This window comes from Sarcophilus harrisii, chromosome 4 (genome assembly GCF_902635505.1).
Source record: "Sarcophilus harrisii chromosome 4, mSarHar1.11, whole genome shotgun sequence".
Taxonomy (NCBI): domain Eukaryota; kingdom Metazoa; phylum Chordata; class Mammalia; order Dasyuromorphia; family Dasyuridae; genus Sarcophilus; species Sarcophilus harrisii.
In genome coordinates, this window is record NC_045429.1 from 372543352 (window position 1) to 372556969 (window position 13618).

A 13618-nucleotide genomic window follows, 5' to 3' on the forward strand; every position below is an offset into this window, starting at 1 on the left:
AGAGCTTTGAGGTTTTCCATTCTTTCCAAGTTGACCTAGAACTACAAATGAATACTCTTTGTAAATTACTATTCATCTTGTTCTGAATCTATCTACTGAGACTCTCACTTAACCCAGTGGGGTCAAAGTCCAATAGAAATGGAAGTTCCTAATATGTATATAAGAAATCCTTTGGCTGCATATTGATTTAATTTTAAAATTAATATTATCTATATTATTTATTAACAATTTTCTGGATAAATATTAATGTGGTTCAGGCTGCATTCATAAATGTTACTGACCCATGTATTTGACATGTCTGGTCCAGCTGATGCATTTGTTCATCAGGAATAACATGGAATTTTCTGGAATAATTTGTTCAAATCTTGATAAACTTTAATGAAAGGATTCCTTTGATGAACTAATCTAGGAATCCAATATAAATGTACTTCCTCCCTGAGGAACAATCCTCCTCTTTCACAGCAATCTAATGTCACCTTTTAGTAGTTCATTGCTTATGGTACTCTGCCTTGTGCCAAGTGGTTACTCCAAAGATCCCAATATTTGGCAAATTCTTCCCTGTTCTTATATTAATCCAAAGCTTCAAGAGAATATAAGACCAAATACCCTTAGGTATATCACTACTTTAAAATTCTATAAAATACAAAGAATATAAGTCTAGCCGAAGTACCACAAAAAATTTAATAAGGAAGACATACTTCTCAATGAAGGGACAAAAAGGAAGAAAATCCTTCACAAAAGAGGTAGCATATGAATAAGACTTTGACTACTGGAGTTTTAATAAACTGAATTGTTCTTTGATTTCTATATTTGGTAGGGAGAAGGAAATATGGGAGAGTATTTAGGGAAGAAGGCAGAGGTGGGTAGAAAAATTTCAAGCTCTCCACAAATAAGACAAAAGAGCAGCTCAGGGCAATTGTAGAGCAGATAAAAATAAATGTTCAGGCAGAACATTGGTCCTCCTGGGACAATCAGAGAAGACTGGATGAAAAATTCCAGAATGGAGGTATGGTCCCAATAAAATATAAACATGTCAAGATTAGCTCCTTTGAAACATAAAGGTGGCAACCCTTGTCTCTAGTTGGTTGGAAGGTAGCCTCCATCTCATCCACAGGAATTTTTACCTTCTGGACAGGAGGGATAAAGAATGGGATAAAGAAGAAACTGTTAAGGGACAAGTCAATTCCCCAAGAGCCTCCACAGCTGTGAATCATAACAGAAGGGTCTACAAGGCAGCCTTTGCTGACAGAGGTGATGCAGACTAGGAATGAAATAAACTGGAGGCAGAGGGAAGAGGAGAGAGGTCAGACAATGCAATGGCCTCTCAGAGAGGTCTGTTAGAATTCTTATAAGGTGCTAAGTCAGTTATCTAATTTAGCATGGTACTCAACAGTTCTCTAGCTCACTAATGTATTTAGTACTTATTGGAGTTCTACAAAATTCACAAAGTCAGAGAGGAGTCCAAGAGATTCACAAGTCAGGAAGGACAAGCCCACTAACCCACAAACCCACTCTCGGAGGCCTAGTCAGATTCATTTCATGTACCACCTTTATGTTGCCTGTAGGCTTTGAGGTTGAAGTTGAGCTAGGGGCAGAAACTGGAAGTTAAAGGACTAGCAACAAGAGCTCTTGAACCAAGGAGAGAGATAGGCCTCTAAGAAAACTAACCGGGCTATTTTGGAAGAGACAATAAAGAACTGGACTTTAACAGCTGGCTGCATTTGAGGCGATTATTACTCTGAAGGCTAAGGCTGCCTCCAGAAGCCCCCCAAGAAACCTGCTCCTAGAGAAGGATTATACTTTAGAGAAGAGAATATTACAGAGGTCAGAGAACAACAACTGCCTCTCAGTCTCCTTGTATCATCCTCTCACAAGAAGAGATCCATTCTGGGTTGGATCTCCAGCAGCCACTTTTAGGTGGCTCCTGTGTATTTCAGCAGCTCTCACGTGTATTCCAATAAGAAACAACATATATATATATAAATAAAAAGTTATAAAAATCTTCTAAATTCAGACAAAAACATGAGGGCAAGAGGAAAAGGTGATTCAATTACGAAGTGTTTCCTTAAAGAAATAAAAAATATCATAAATAAATGAAGGAATATAGTATTCAATAGTTTTGACTAAGCCATGGCAATATACTAAAAATGACAATACTACCAAATTAAATTACAGTCTTAATACTATACTTAATACCATATTCTCAAAAGAACACTTTCTAAAACTCAGTAACAATTCATTTAGAGAAACAAAAGTTTGAGAATATCAAGGAAAATAATGAATTAAGGCAAAAATGAAAAATTCTGACCATATTATTATAAAGCAACAGTCATCAAAACCATTTGGTAGTGATTAAAAAATAAAGATGTAATGAAATAGTCTAGACAGGGGAGACTCAAACAATGGAATTCAATAATCCAAAAGTGCAATAAACCAAAAAAAATTTAATTCCCTATTTGATAAAAACTGCTGGAAAATTTGGAATTAGACAGGGGAGACTCAGAAACAATGGAATTCAATAATCCAAAAGTGCAATAAACCAAAAAAAAAAATTTAATTCCCTATTTGATAAAAATTGTTGGAAAAATTGGAATGCTAGGAAAAATTAAGTTTGGGTCAACACCTTGTGTCACAATAATAAATTTTGAAGAGAGATATAACTATAATATTAAAGATCGTAACATTAAAATTTTTAGAAAATAAAAGATGATATATCTTTCACAGTTATGAACAAGAGATATATTCTTAACCAATAAAATGATAGGACAATTACAAAAGATAAAATACATAACTGATTAAATGAAACCAAAAAGCTTCAGCACAAACAAAACTCATGTACTTAAAGCAAGAAAATTAAGTCATAATGGGGAAAAATATTTGCATCAAATATCTTTGATAATAGTTTGGCAGCTAAGGTGTATAAGTAACATTTTATATATGTATATAGATATATATATATATGATGCATATATCCTATATATAGATAAGATAAAAAAACAATCTCCAACGGTTAGATAAATGAAAACCAAAAAACCCTTAAGATTCCATATCATATTCTGCAAATTGGCAAAGATGACAAACAATAGATCATGTTGGAGAGGTTGTGGGAAAAGAAAGGCACACAATTACTGGGGGTGAATCAATACAACCATTATGAAAAGCCATTTATAATAGGACTCAAAGATTCTACTACTAGACGTATACCCTAATGAGAGTCCTGACAAAAACTTTTATTTGTAGTATTTTTATTATAACAGAAAATTGGAAATAAAATAGGTGTTCATTGAATGGGATATATCTAAATCATCTGTGGTACCTGACTGCAACAAATATTACAATGCTATATAAGAAGCAAGTAGATGACACAGTAGATAGATTGCTGGACTTGAAGTCAGGAAGACATCCTCCTGAGTTCAAATCTAGCCTCAGACATGTACTAGCTATATGACTGAGCAAGTCACTTAATCCTATTTGCTTCAATTACAAAATGAACTGGAGAAGCAAATGGTAAACCACTCTTGTATCCCTGCCAAGAAAACAACAAATGGGATCATAAAGTGTCAGACATGACAGAAAAAAATGACTGAACAACATGCTACAAGAAACAACCAATATATTGAATACAGAGTATCACAAATTTATATGATCTGTTGCAGGGTAAGTTAATGACAAGAAAACAGTATGACTACAACATAAATTGAAAGAACAAGCACAAACCAATCAAAAGTGAAATGTTGCAAAATGACAAAGGACAAGTTCACAAGAAAATGTAGCTAACATTTCTACAGAACTGTGTCAGGTACTAAGTGCTTTACAAATAACTTTTCATCTGATCTTCATAACAATTCTGGAAGGTAGGTGATATTATTTCCACTTTACCCAGGAGAAAACTGAAGCAAACAGGTTTAAGTAATTTGCCCAGCAGTCACGTAGCTAATAAGTCTTGATTTGAATTCATGCCTTCCTAACTTCAGGCTGGTTGTCTTCTCTCATAGCATTTGAGAACTATCCACCATTCCTTTCCTTTGCAGAGGTGGGAGAGCCATGATTGTGGTACTGAACATATTTTTCAGACTTTTTAAATGCATTGATTGGTCACAAGAAGATCACAAAACAGTGTTCATTATCCTGTCATTTCTAGCTCTCACATTTCTCCCTATGTTCCTTCTGTTTTCTGTCTGGCACCAACCCTCACTATCTGCCATCTGGATTATTACAATGGCCTGCTAAATGTCTCTCTTCCACCTCTCTCTCTCCTTCCTCTAGTTCATCCCCCATTCAGCTGTTCAAATGATCACAAGTGCACCTCTAACCAGGTCACCCACTTGTATTCAATAAATTCCAATAGGTCCCTATGACCTTTAGGATCAGTCTGAGTTTTAAAGCCCTCCCTCATGTAGCTCTTTCAATTCTGCTGCACTTTTGTTTTATTCCCTTTATCGTCCCCTATGATACAGTGATACTGGCCTCCTTGCTGGTTCTTGCACTTGGCACTCTCCTGACTCTAGGCATTTTCTCTTTTCCCCTGAGGCAATCAGGGTTAAGTGACTTGCCCAGAGTCACACAGCCAGGATGTGTTAAGTGTCTAAGGTCAAATTTGAACTCAGGTCCTCCTGACTTCAGAGCTGGTGCTCTATCCACTATACCAAAACTAGCTGCTCCAGATGCTAGGCATTTTCAACAGCTACTTTCCATGCCTGGAACCCTTTCTCCCTTCATTTCTACCTCCTGGATTCCATGGCTTCCTCCTACCTTCCACAAGTAGCCTTTCCCAGTTCTCTTTTATCTTAATGCTTTCCCTTAGAAAATATCTCTAATTTGATCTCTGTATAAGGTGTTTGTACCCTGTTTTTGTTTGTATCTCCCCCATTAGACCGTAAGCTCCTTGAAAGCTGAGACCAGTTCTTGTTTTGTTTAGGTTAGTTCTGAGTTTTTTTTGGTTGGGTTTGGTGGGGGGGGGGGGAGAGGGGGGAAGGAAATGTTTAACGGAATGCCTAGCACACTGCATTTAATAAATATTTCTTGACTAATATACTTATTTGATACCACCTAAAAAACCATATATATTTCACTTATTAATACTTGGCCTTAAGTACTTTAAATATATATAAAATCAAAAACCCCAATAACAGAAACTATTTTTAAACAATTTTAATCTACTTAGCTAATTAATATTTAAGCTTTCTGGTATAAGAGAGCCATCTAGTGGTAATAAAATGTATAGTTACAGGCTTTGTCCACGACACAATAGGCAAGAAAAATGATCCATTTTCTACATTTAATTTACCTTGATATAAACCAATATATTTGTAATTTCACATTTTTCTCTCTACATATTTTAGCTTTACCCTGCCTCACCAAAAAATGAATTAAGTGCTAGATGTATTCTCAGGGTTCTGGTTTGTTTATTACTTCTCCATAAATGGTTCTCAGGTTTAAAATGAGAGCTCCTTTGAGAGTAAAGATTTGTTAATTGTTTTTATACTTATCTCCAATACTGGCACACAATAGACAATCTGTTGACAGACTGATGCAGTCCTGCATCACCAACTGCCTATCTAACATTTATAACTTAATTTCTCCAGTCATTCTTAAATTTAACATGCTCAGAACAGATCTCACTTTTTTCCAAAAAACAAAAACAAAAACAAAAAAAAAACTTCATAGTATCATAAAACTTCAGAGTTAAAAGGAATCTCAGTCAGCACATTTCACTACACTACTGACCAAAGAGTAATAAGACTCAAAAGGCAAGAACAGATCGAATTATGAAGGATTTTATAAGCCAAAGAGCATTTTATATCTGATTCTAGAAGTAATGGAAAGATAAATTGGGCTGAGGAGAAATTGGAAGACTTCAAATGAGGGCAAACCCACCGTTACCTTGAGGCAGCCATTCCTTTAACTATATTTTTGTAAATAATGACTATAAAGGGGAAAAAATGAGTAATTCAGAATCAGAATGATAGAAGGGACTTTTAAAACATTACCCTCTCCAATACTTTCATTTTTGCTATAGCTTCCAAAAGACAAGTGATTTTCTGAAAGCCCCAGAGTAATGGAAGACTTGTGATAAGAACCCAGTTTTCTTGATACACACACGCGCAAACACACACACACACACACACACACACACACACACACACAGGATTAAAGAGACAATCTTCTTTTTCTCTATCAAATCCCACTAAAAATTAGACATCATACAAAGAAAGCTATAGGTAAAAATGGTAGAAGATTTATTTATCAATTGATTATATGTGAAGAGTTAAACAAAATGAGCAGCAGAGGATATTGCCAAGATTTATTAGCCAGGAAGATTGGATAGAAATTTTAATCAAAATTGAGGAATTTGTTTGTTTGTAGCAATTCTTTTTGAAGTAGCAAGGAACTAGAAATTGAGTGGATAACCCTGAATTGAGGAATGATTACATAAAGTATGATATATAAAAGTAATGGATCAATGTTCTATAAGAAACGAAAAGCAGACTGATTTCAGAAAAACCTGCAAAGACCTACATGAATTGATGATGAGTGGAGCGAGCAGAACCAGAACACTGTACACAGTAACAACAAAGTTATGTGATGATCAACTGTAATGGACTTGGCTCTTTTCAACAATATGGTGATTCAAGGCAATTCCCATAGACTTGTGATGGAAATTGGAACACAAGGTTTTGCAAGGATGAATGTTGAAAACAATGCATGTTTTGAAAACAAAAAGCTTAAAAAAATAAAGACAAAAACAGTAAGGATGGTAAGGAAAAGGAGAAAAAAATCATATATCTTATAATTAAAAGGAAGCTGAAAGGTAATCAATAATCCTAGGTTCTAGGTTTGCATAACTTAGTGAACAAGACTTAGTAAGAGATCAACACTTAATCTGTTTTGGAATTTTGAAATGCAATGATCTCAAGACTACAGGTCTCAGTTTAAATAATCTACTTTTTTTTCTTTTTTTAGAAAACCAGGATATTTACTCATCTCTACTCTTTCTCCTATCTTCCATAATTCCTTAAAGAATTATCCAAAACGATTCATTATATTTGCAATTTCTTTCATAAAGAGCAATGGACTTGTAACCAGAAGTACTGGTTTTTTAATTCCAGCTTACACTAGCAACTGCAAGAGGTTTAGCAAGAGACTTTATTTTCCCATCCATAAAATTAGTATACCTATCTCACAAAGTTGTTGTAAGGAGTAAATGAGATGATATACATAAAAGCTTTTTGCAACCAGCAAGATCATCACAAACATGTTTATTAATTTGAGGAGAGGGAACCAAATCCATAAAACATGATCCAAAGCATAGTGAATTCCGTTAGAAAATTTCCTTTACCGATATAAATTAGAAACTATTCTGAAATTTATCATCTTAAAGAGTTGTATGGGGCATTCAAAGTTCAAGTGATTTACCTAATGTCACACAGTCAGGTTGTGTCAGAAGTAGACCTTGAACTGGTTATTCATGCTAGCTTCTTATCCTGACTTCATGCTAGCCGTCTTATCCACTACTTTAATCTTACATTAAGCTTAACAATACAAGTAATATTATTATCATGAATTATAAGCTATAACTAATTTGTCCAGATGTTTTAATTTTTCCATTGGTATTTTAAAAAATATAACTAATTTCTGAATATATCTCTCCTTTTCATCTCCTATTTCATGAACCATCTCTTGCAACAAAGATTTGACAAAGAAAAAAAAGTTCAGCAAAAACAGCACATCAACCATATCTCACAGTATAGTTAATTTTCCATGTTCATAATTTCCTACCACTGCAAAGAACCTTTTCTCAACTCCACTCTAGGGCCAAGTCTGGTCATTATATTCAAAAAGGACTCAGTTTTATTTATCGTTTGTTCCATTTCCATTGTAATTATCATTGTGTATACTGTTTTCCTAGATTTGTTTTAATTTTCTCTGTATCAGTTATACCTTCCCATCTTCATCATGTGCATCACTATAACATAATTTATACATATATAACACATATTTATAACATAATTGCATTCATAAACCACATTTTACTTAACTACTCCTTAATCAATGAATAGCTACTTTGTTCTGTTACAAAAAAACAAAACAAAACAAAACTATGAATCTTCTGATGAATATAGGAACTTTCTATCTCTGATCTCCTTTCCATATATCCCTAGCAATGGGTCCTCTGAATCAGTGTGGTCATATTCTCAGAGTAAATCCAAATTGAATCAGAATGATTCTACCAAAGTTCTACTAATGATGTGTTAGTGTACCTGTCTTCTTGCAGTCCCTTCAGCAATGATTTTTCCTATCTTTTGTCATCTTTACCAGTTTGCTAGATGAAAGGTAAAACCTCAAAGTTGATTTAACTCCCAATATAAATGATTTAGAATAATCTTTCAGGAGTTTATTAAGTCTGCAATTCTTTTGAGAACTCTTCCATGATCTTTTGACTAATTATTAGAGAATGATTGTTGATTTTAAATATTTTTGTCTATTCCATACATAATTTAGTTATCAAAGAAGCTTTGATTTAGAGACTAAGTGCCCTTTTTATCTTTTCTCATCTATTCTAGTAAACATTGTAAAATTAAAATGATCTTAGGTGATGATTTTATTCCATTTTGGTTAATTGAAATGATTGAGACATTAATATTTTTCTTAACAAGAGAGAATTTTCCCTTGAATTTTTCTGAAATTAGTCTTGAATGTTGTTTAATATGTCTAAATGCTTCTAGCTTTCTCACACTATTTTAAACTATTTCCATTATCCAAAGGTCCAGTGATCTCAACATAGAAAATCAAAACTAATCCATGCCAATTCATTCTTTGCCATTTTTATCTATAACTCCCCCACCCCCTATAATGTGTCTTCTAAAGTTCTTGTCATTGCATGGATACACAAAAGCATGCAGACTATTTATCAATTATCTAATCTTCTCATTATGTGATCAGCTCTTTTTTCCCTTAGTTATCATCCTTCATAGTGCTATTTCCACTTCTTATATGTAATAGTGATAGCCTGCTTAACTACATGTCTCTCCTCAATTTCAGTTCTTCAAAGTCAATGGTATAATGTAACTCAGAGTTATAGATCACCAGAAAAATACCAGCACTAAAAAGATGGCCCTGATAGAGCACCAGTCCTGACGTCAGGAGGACTGAGTTCATATCTGGTCTAAGATACTTAACACTTCTTGGCTGTGTGACCCTGGGCAAGTCACTTAACGTTAATTGCCTCAGCTTAAAAAAAAAAAAAAAAGATGGGTCTTTCCTCATTTATAAAATAGAGAATTGACTCAAATATATAAGAATTCAAGCCATTCTCCAGTTGACAAATGGTCAAAGGATACGAACAGACAATTTTCAGATTAAGAAATTAAAACCATTTCTAGTCATATGGTGCTCTAAATCACTATTGATCAGAGAAACACAAAACAAGACAAATCTGAGGTACTGCTACACACCTCTCAGATTGGCTAAGACGAAAGGAAAAGATAATGATGAATATTGGAGTGGATGTGGGAAAACTGGGACACTGATAGATTGTTGGTGGAGCTCTGCTCTCCATTCTGGGAACAATTTGGCACTATGCCCAAAGAGCTATAAAACTGTGCATGCCCTTTGATCCAGCAATGTTTATACTGGGCTTATATCCCAAAGAGATTTTAAAGAAGGGAAAAAGACTCACATGTGCAAAAATGTTTGTGGCAGCCCTTCTTATAGTGGCAAGAAAGTGAAAACTGAGTGGATGCCCATCAATTGGAGAATGGCTGAATAAGTTATGGTATATGAATATTACGGAATATTATTGTTCAATAATGAATATTATGGTTCTAAGAAACGACCAGTAGGATGATTTCAGAGAGGCCTGGAGAGACTTACATGAACTGATGCTGAGTGAAATGAGCAAAACCAGGAGGTCATTATATATGGCAACAAGACTATATGATGATCAATTCTGATGGACATGGCTCTTTTCAACCATGAGATGATCCAGGCCAGTACCAATGATCTTGAGATGAAGCGAGCCATCTACATCCAGAGATAGGACTGTGGAACTGAGTGTGGATCACAACATAGCATTTTCACTCTTTTTGTTGTTTTCTTGCATTTTATTTTCTTTCTCATTTTTTTCTTTTTGATGTGATTTTTATTGTACAACAGGATAATGTTCTAGGGATTATTGCAATCAGTAAAATGTTACCTGAGAAAAAGATAAAGAACCTCTACATATTAACTAAAGTAGTTTTTCTAAAGTCTGACCTTGTTACTACTCTATTCAATGTTGAGTAGTCTCTAGAATCAAACTCTTATTTGGGATTTAAAACCCCCCACAGCCTTGATCCAATTTACTTTCCTGCTTTGCTTATTTTTTTTAAGTTGCAGAATGGTATTCTTTAATTAGATTTTTGCTTTTGTTTGATCTGAAATCAGAGTCACTACTCCTGCTTTTTTTTTTTTTTTAACTTCAGCTGAAGCATAATAGATTCTACTCCACCATTTTACCTTTACTCTGTATGTTCTCTCTGCTTCAAATGTATTTCTTGGAAACAACACATTTCAGGATGTTGGTTTTTAATCCAGACTGCTATCTACTTCCATTTTATGAGAGTTCATTCCATTCAAATTCATAGTTAAAATCACTAATTCTGTATTTCTCACCACCCTATTTTTCTCATTATACTTTTTTCCCCTTTCCCCCTTTCCCTCCTCATCAGTGTTTAGTTTCTGAACACCACCTTCCTTAATCTGCCTTCTTTTTTTTTTTAGCCCCTCCCCCTCATCTTTTCCCCCTTCTATTAGCCTCCCTTCCCCCACTGCTACTTTTCTAAAGAGAGAAGTTTTATATCAAACTAAATATGTATGATATTCCCTCTTTGAGCCAAATGAGATTGAGGTTCAAACAATACTCATCCCCCTCTCTTACTTCCCTCAACTATAATAGGTCTTTTTTGCCTCTTCATGTGATGTAATTTATCCCATTTTACCTCTTCTTTCCTTTTCTTCCAGTACAATCCCTTTTCCACCCCTAGTTTCCTTTTTATATCATCACATTAAAGTCAACTTATACCTACATTCTCTAAGCATACCCTTAACAAAGATATAGTTTTCAAGAGTTACATATATCATCTTCCCATGCAGGGATGAAAACATTTTAACCTTTAAAAAACAAAGTTGTTTTTTCCCCCACCCTTTTTACCTTCTTATGCTTCTCTTGAGTTCTATGCTTGAAGATCAAATTTTCTGTTCAGTTCTGGTCTTTTCATAAAAAATAAATTACCCCCCCCCCATTTCATTGAATGTCCATCTTTTCCTGAAAGACAATGCTTAGTTTTGCTGGATAGTTGATTCTTGCAGTCCAAGTTCCTTTGCACTGTGGCATAGAAGGACCTATGTCTACCTATGTCCAGGTCCTCTGATCCTTCAAAATAGAAGGTGATAAAATTCTGGGTAATCCTGATTATGGCTCCTCAATATTTGAATTGTTTCTTTCTGTCTGCTTGCAGTATTTTCTCCTTGATATAATTCTGGAATTTAGCTACACTATTCCTTAGAGCTTTCATTTTGGGGATCTCTTTCAGGGGATGATTGGTAGATTCATTCAATGGCTGTTTTTACTATCCAGTTGTAAGATATCAGGACAGGACAGTTTTCCATGATGATTTCTTGAAAGATGTTGTCCAGGCCTTTTTTTTTTTTTTTTTTAATATTGTAGTTTCCAAATAGTCCAATAATTCTTAGATTGTCTCTCCTGGATCTCTTTTCCAGATCAGTTGTTTTTTTCAATGAGGTATTTTACATTTTCTTCTATTTTTTCATTTGTTTTTTGGTTTTGTTTGAATGATTTTTGGTGTCTCATTGAATCATTCACTTCCATTTTCCAATTCTAATTTTTAGTGAATTATTTTCCTCGGTTAGCTTTTTATTTCCTTGTGCATTTTGCCAAATGTACTTTTAAAGGGGCTGTTTTGTTTGTTAGATTTTTTTTTCCTATTTCACCAATACTATTTTTCAAGTTGTTCTCTTTTTCCATTTCACCAAATCTATTTAAAAAAAAAAAAAAAGATAGTTTTCTTCAATATATATATTTTTCCATTTCACCAAATGTATTTTTAAGAAGTTTTTTTCTTCAATTACTGTTGCCTTTCCCAAACTCTCCTGCAAAGCTCTCATTTTCTTTCCCCATTTTTCTTCTACTTTTCTTTTAAGACACTTTTTGCATTCTTCCAAGAGAATCTTTTGAATTGGAGACTAATTCATATCCCCCTTTAAGGATCCATCAGGTGTTTTGCCTTTAGTGTTCTCAGGATTTGGGTTCTGTCCTTCCCTATCTCCATAATAACTATCAACAGTCAGAGCTCTTTTTTGCTCATTTTTAAAGATTGAGGGCTGTTCCTAGAGCACAGGGGAAATTGTCCCAAGCTTCAGCTACAAGAACTTCAAGTTGCCCTGAGGTCAGTGGTGCTACAGGCTTCCCCTCTGTGCTGGGTGGGCTTGGCCTAGTCCCGCCTGTTATGGCGGGGAGGGGGAAGAGGAGAGAGGGGGAGGGTTTGGGGGCTCACTATTTGCTTTTGTAGTTACGGAGGTCTCATAGTCAGTCTGCTGATTCCCTAGCCTTCTGACCAAGACAGAATAGCCACTAAGAGCCTCCTACTAGATTTCCCTTCCCATTCCTTTCTCCTTTTCCCCTCCCCCCTTCCTCTCCTTGTCCTGGGCCTCCCTGCATTGTACCTGTGTTGGACTGTGTCTGTCCTCCTCTCTCCCCTCCTCCCTCCCCCCTCCCCCCCCAAGTCCTTTTAAGATAACTTATGCTGGAAATTTGTTACATTCCAAAATTTGTTCAGAGGCTTGATCTAGTGTTGATTCTGAGGGAAGTCTTGAAGAGCTAAGACAAAGTCCTGTCTACTCTCTGTCATCTTGGCTCCATACCTCCTGTCTTGCTTATTATATATTATTCCCTTTTCCAAATTCTAAGATCCAACCAGACTGTTCTCTTTACTATTCCTTTCACATAACACTTCATCTTTCTCCTCTAGGCCTGTGGAACTGACATTCTATCTCAAACAAATCTGAAGAATGCTCAAAAAAGGGCAACCAGGACGGTGAAGAGTTTTTAGCTCTTGTGAAGACCAGGTGAAAGAACTGAGGATATTTATCCCAGAGAAGAAAAGATTCAGGGAATTCATGATGGAACTCACTGAAGGTCTATCATGTGGAAGGCCCCAAGAGGAAACTCATCTTAAATTATCCAAAGGTAGAACTAGAAACAATGAGTGAGAATTGCTTGACAGGAAAAAACTACCTAACAATTAGAACTATCCAAAAGTAGAAAGATACTATGTCTTCAAACAGAGACCGAATGATAAAGGAGGGATTTCTTTCAAGTTGGACTAGATAGTTACTGGGATTCCTTCCAACTATAGCATTCTTAGTAGTCAACAAACAGTAATATTAATGGGATTTTGTATTCTCCATACCATTCAGTCAATTGTCTAAGTGGAAAGATATATGTGGTCTGCTGTAGACTATCATTTTAGAAAGACAGACTGCCTGGTCCTTTCTCATACCTTCATCAGAGATGCCCTCAATGTCTCTGTAGATTATTCTCAAACATTTTTTGAAGAAA

General features: G+C 35.1%; 1 protein-coding gene across 7 annotated transcripts in view; it reads right to left on the reverse strand.

Annotated features, from left to right (window-relative positions):
• LYST (lysosomal trafficking regulator) overlaps window positions 1–13618 on the reverse strand; it is a 221227-nt gene that overhangs the window by 172887 nt on the left and 34722 nt on the right. For 3 of the 7 annotated variants that reach the window (XM_031966941.1, XM_031966942.1, XM_031966937.1), the window contains exon 1: window positions 11192–11238. The exons of 3 other annotated variants lie outside the window; for them this stretch is intronic. The gene's annotated coding sequence lies outside the window, so the exon portion shown is untranslated. Of the gene's footprint in view, window positions 1–11191; window positions 11240–13618 lie in introns of those variants that run through there. One more of the 7 variants, XM_031966944.1, reaches the window with a different exon arrangement.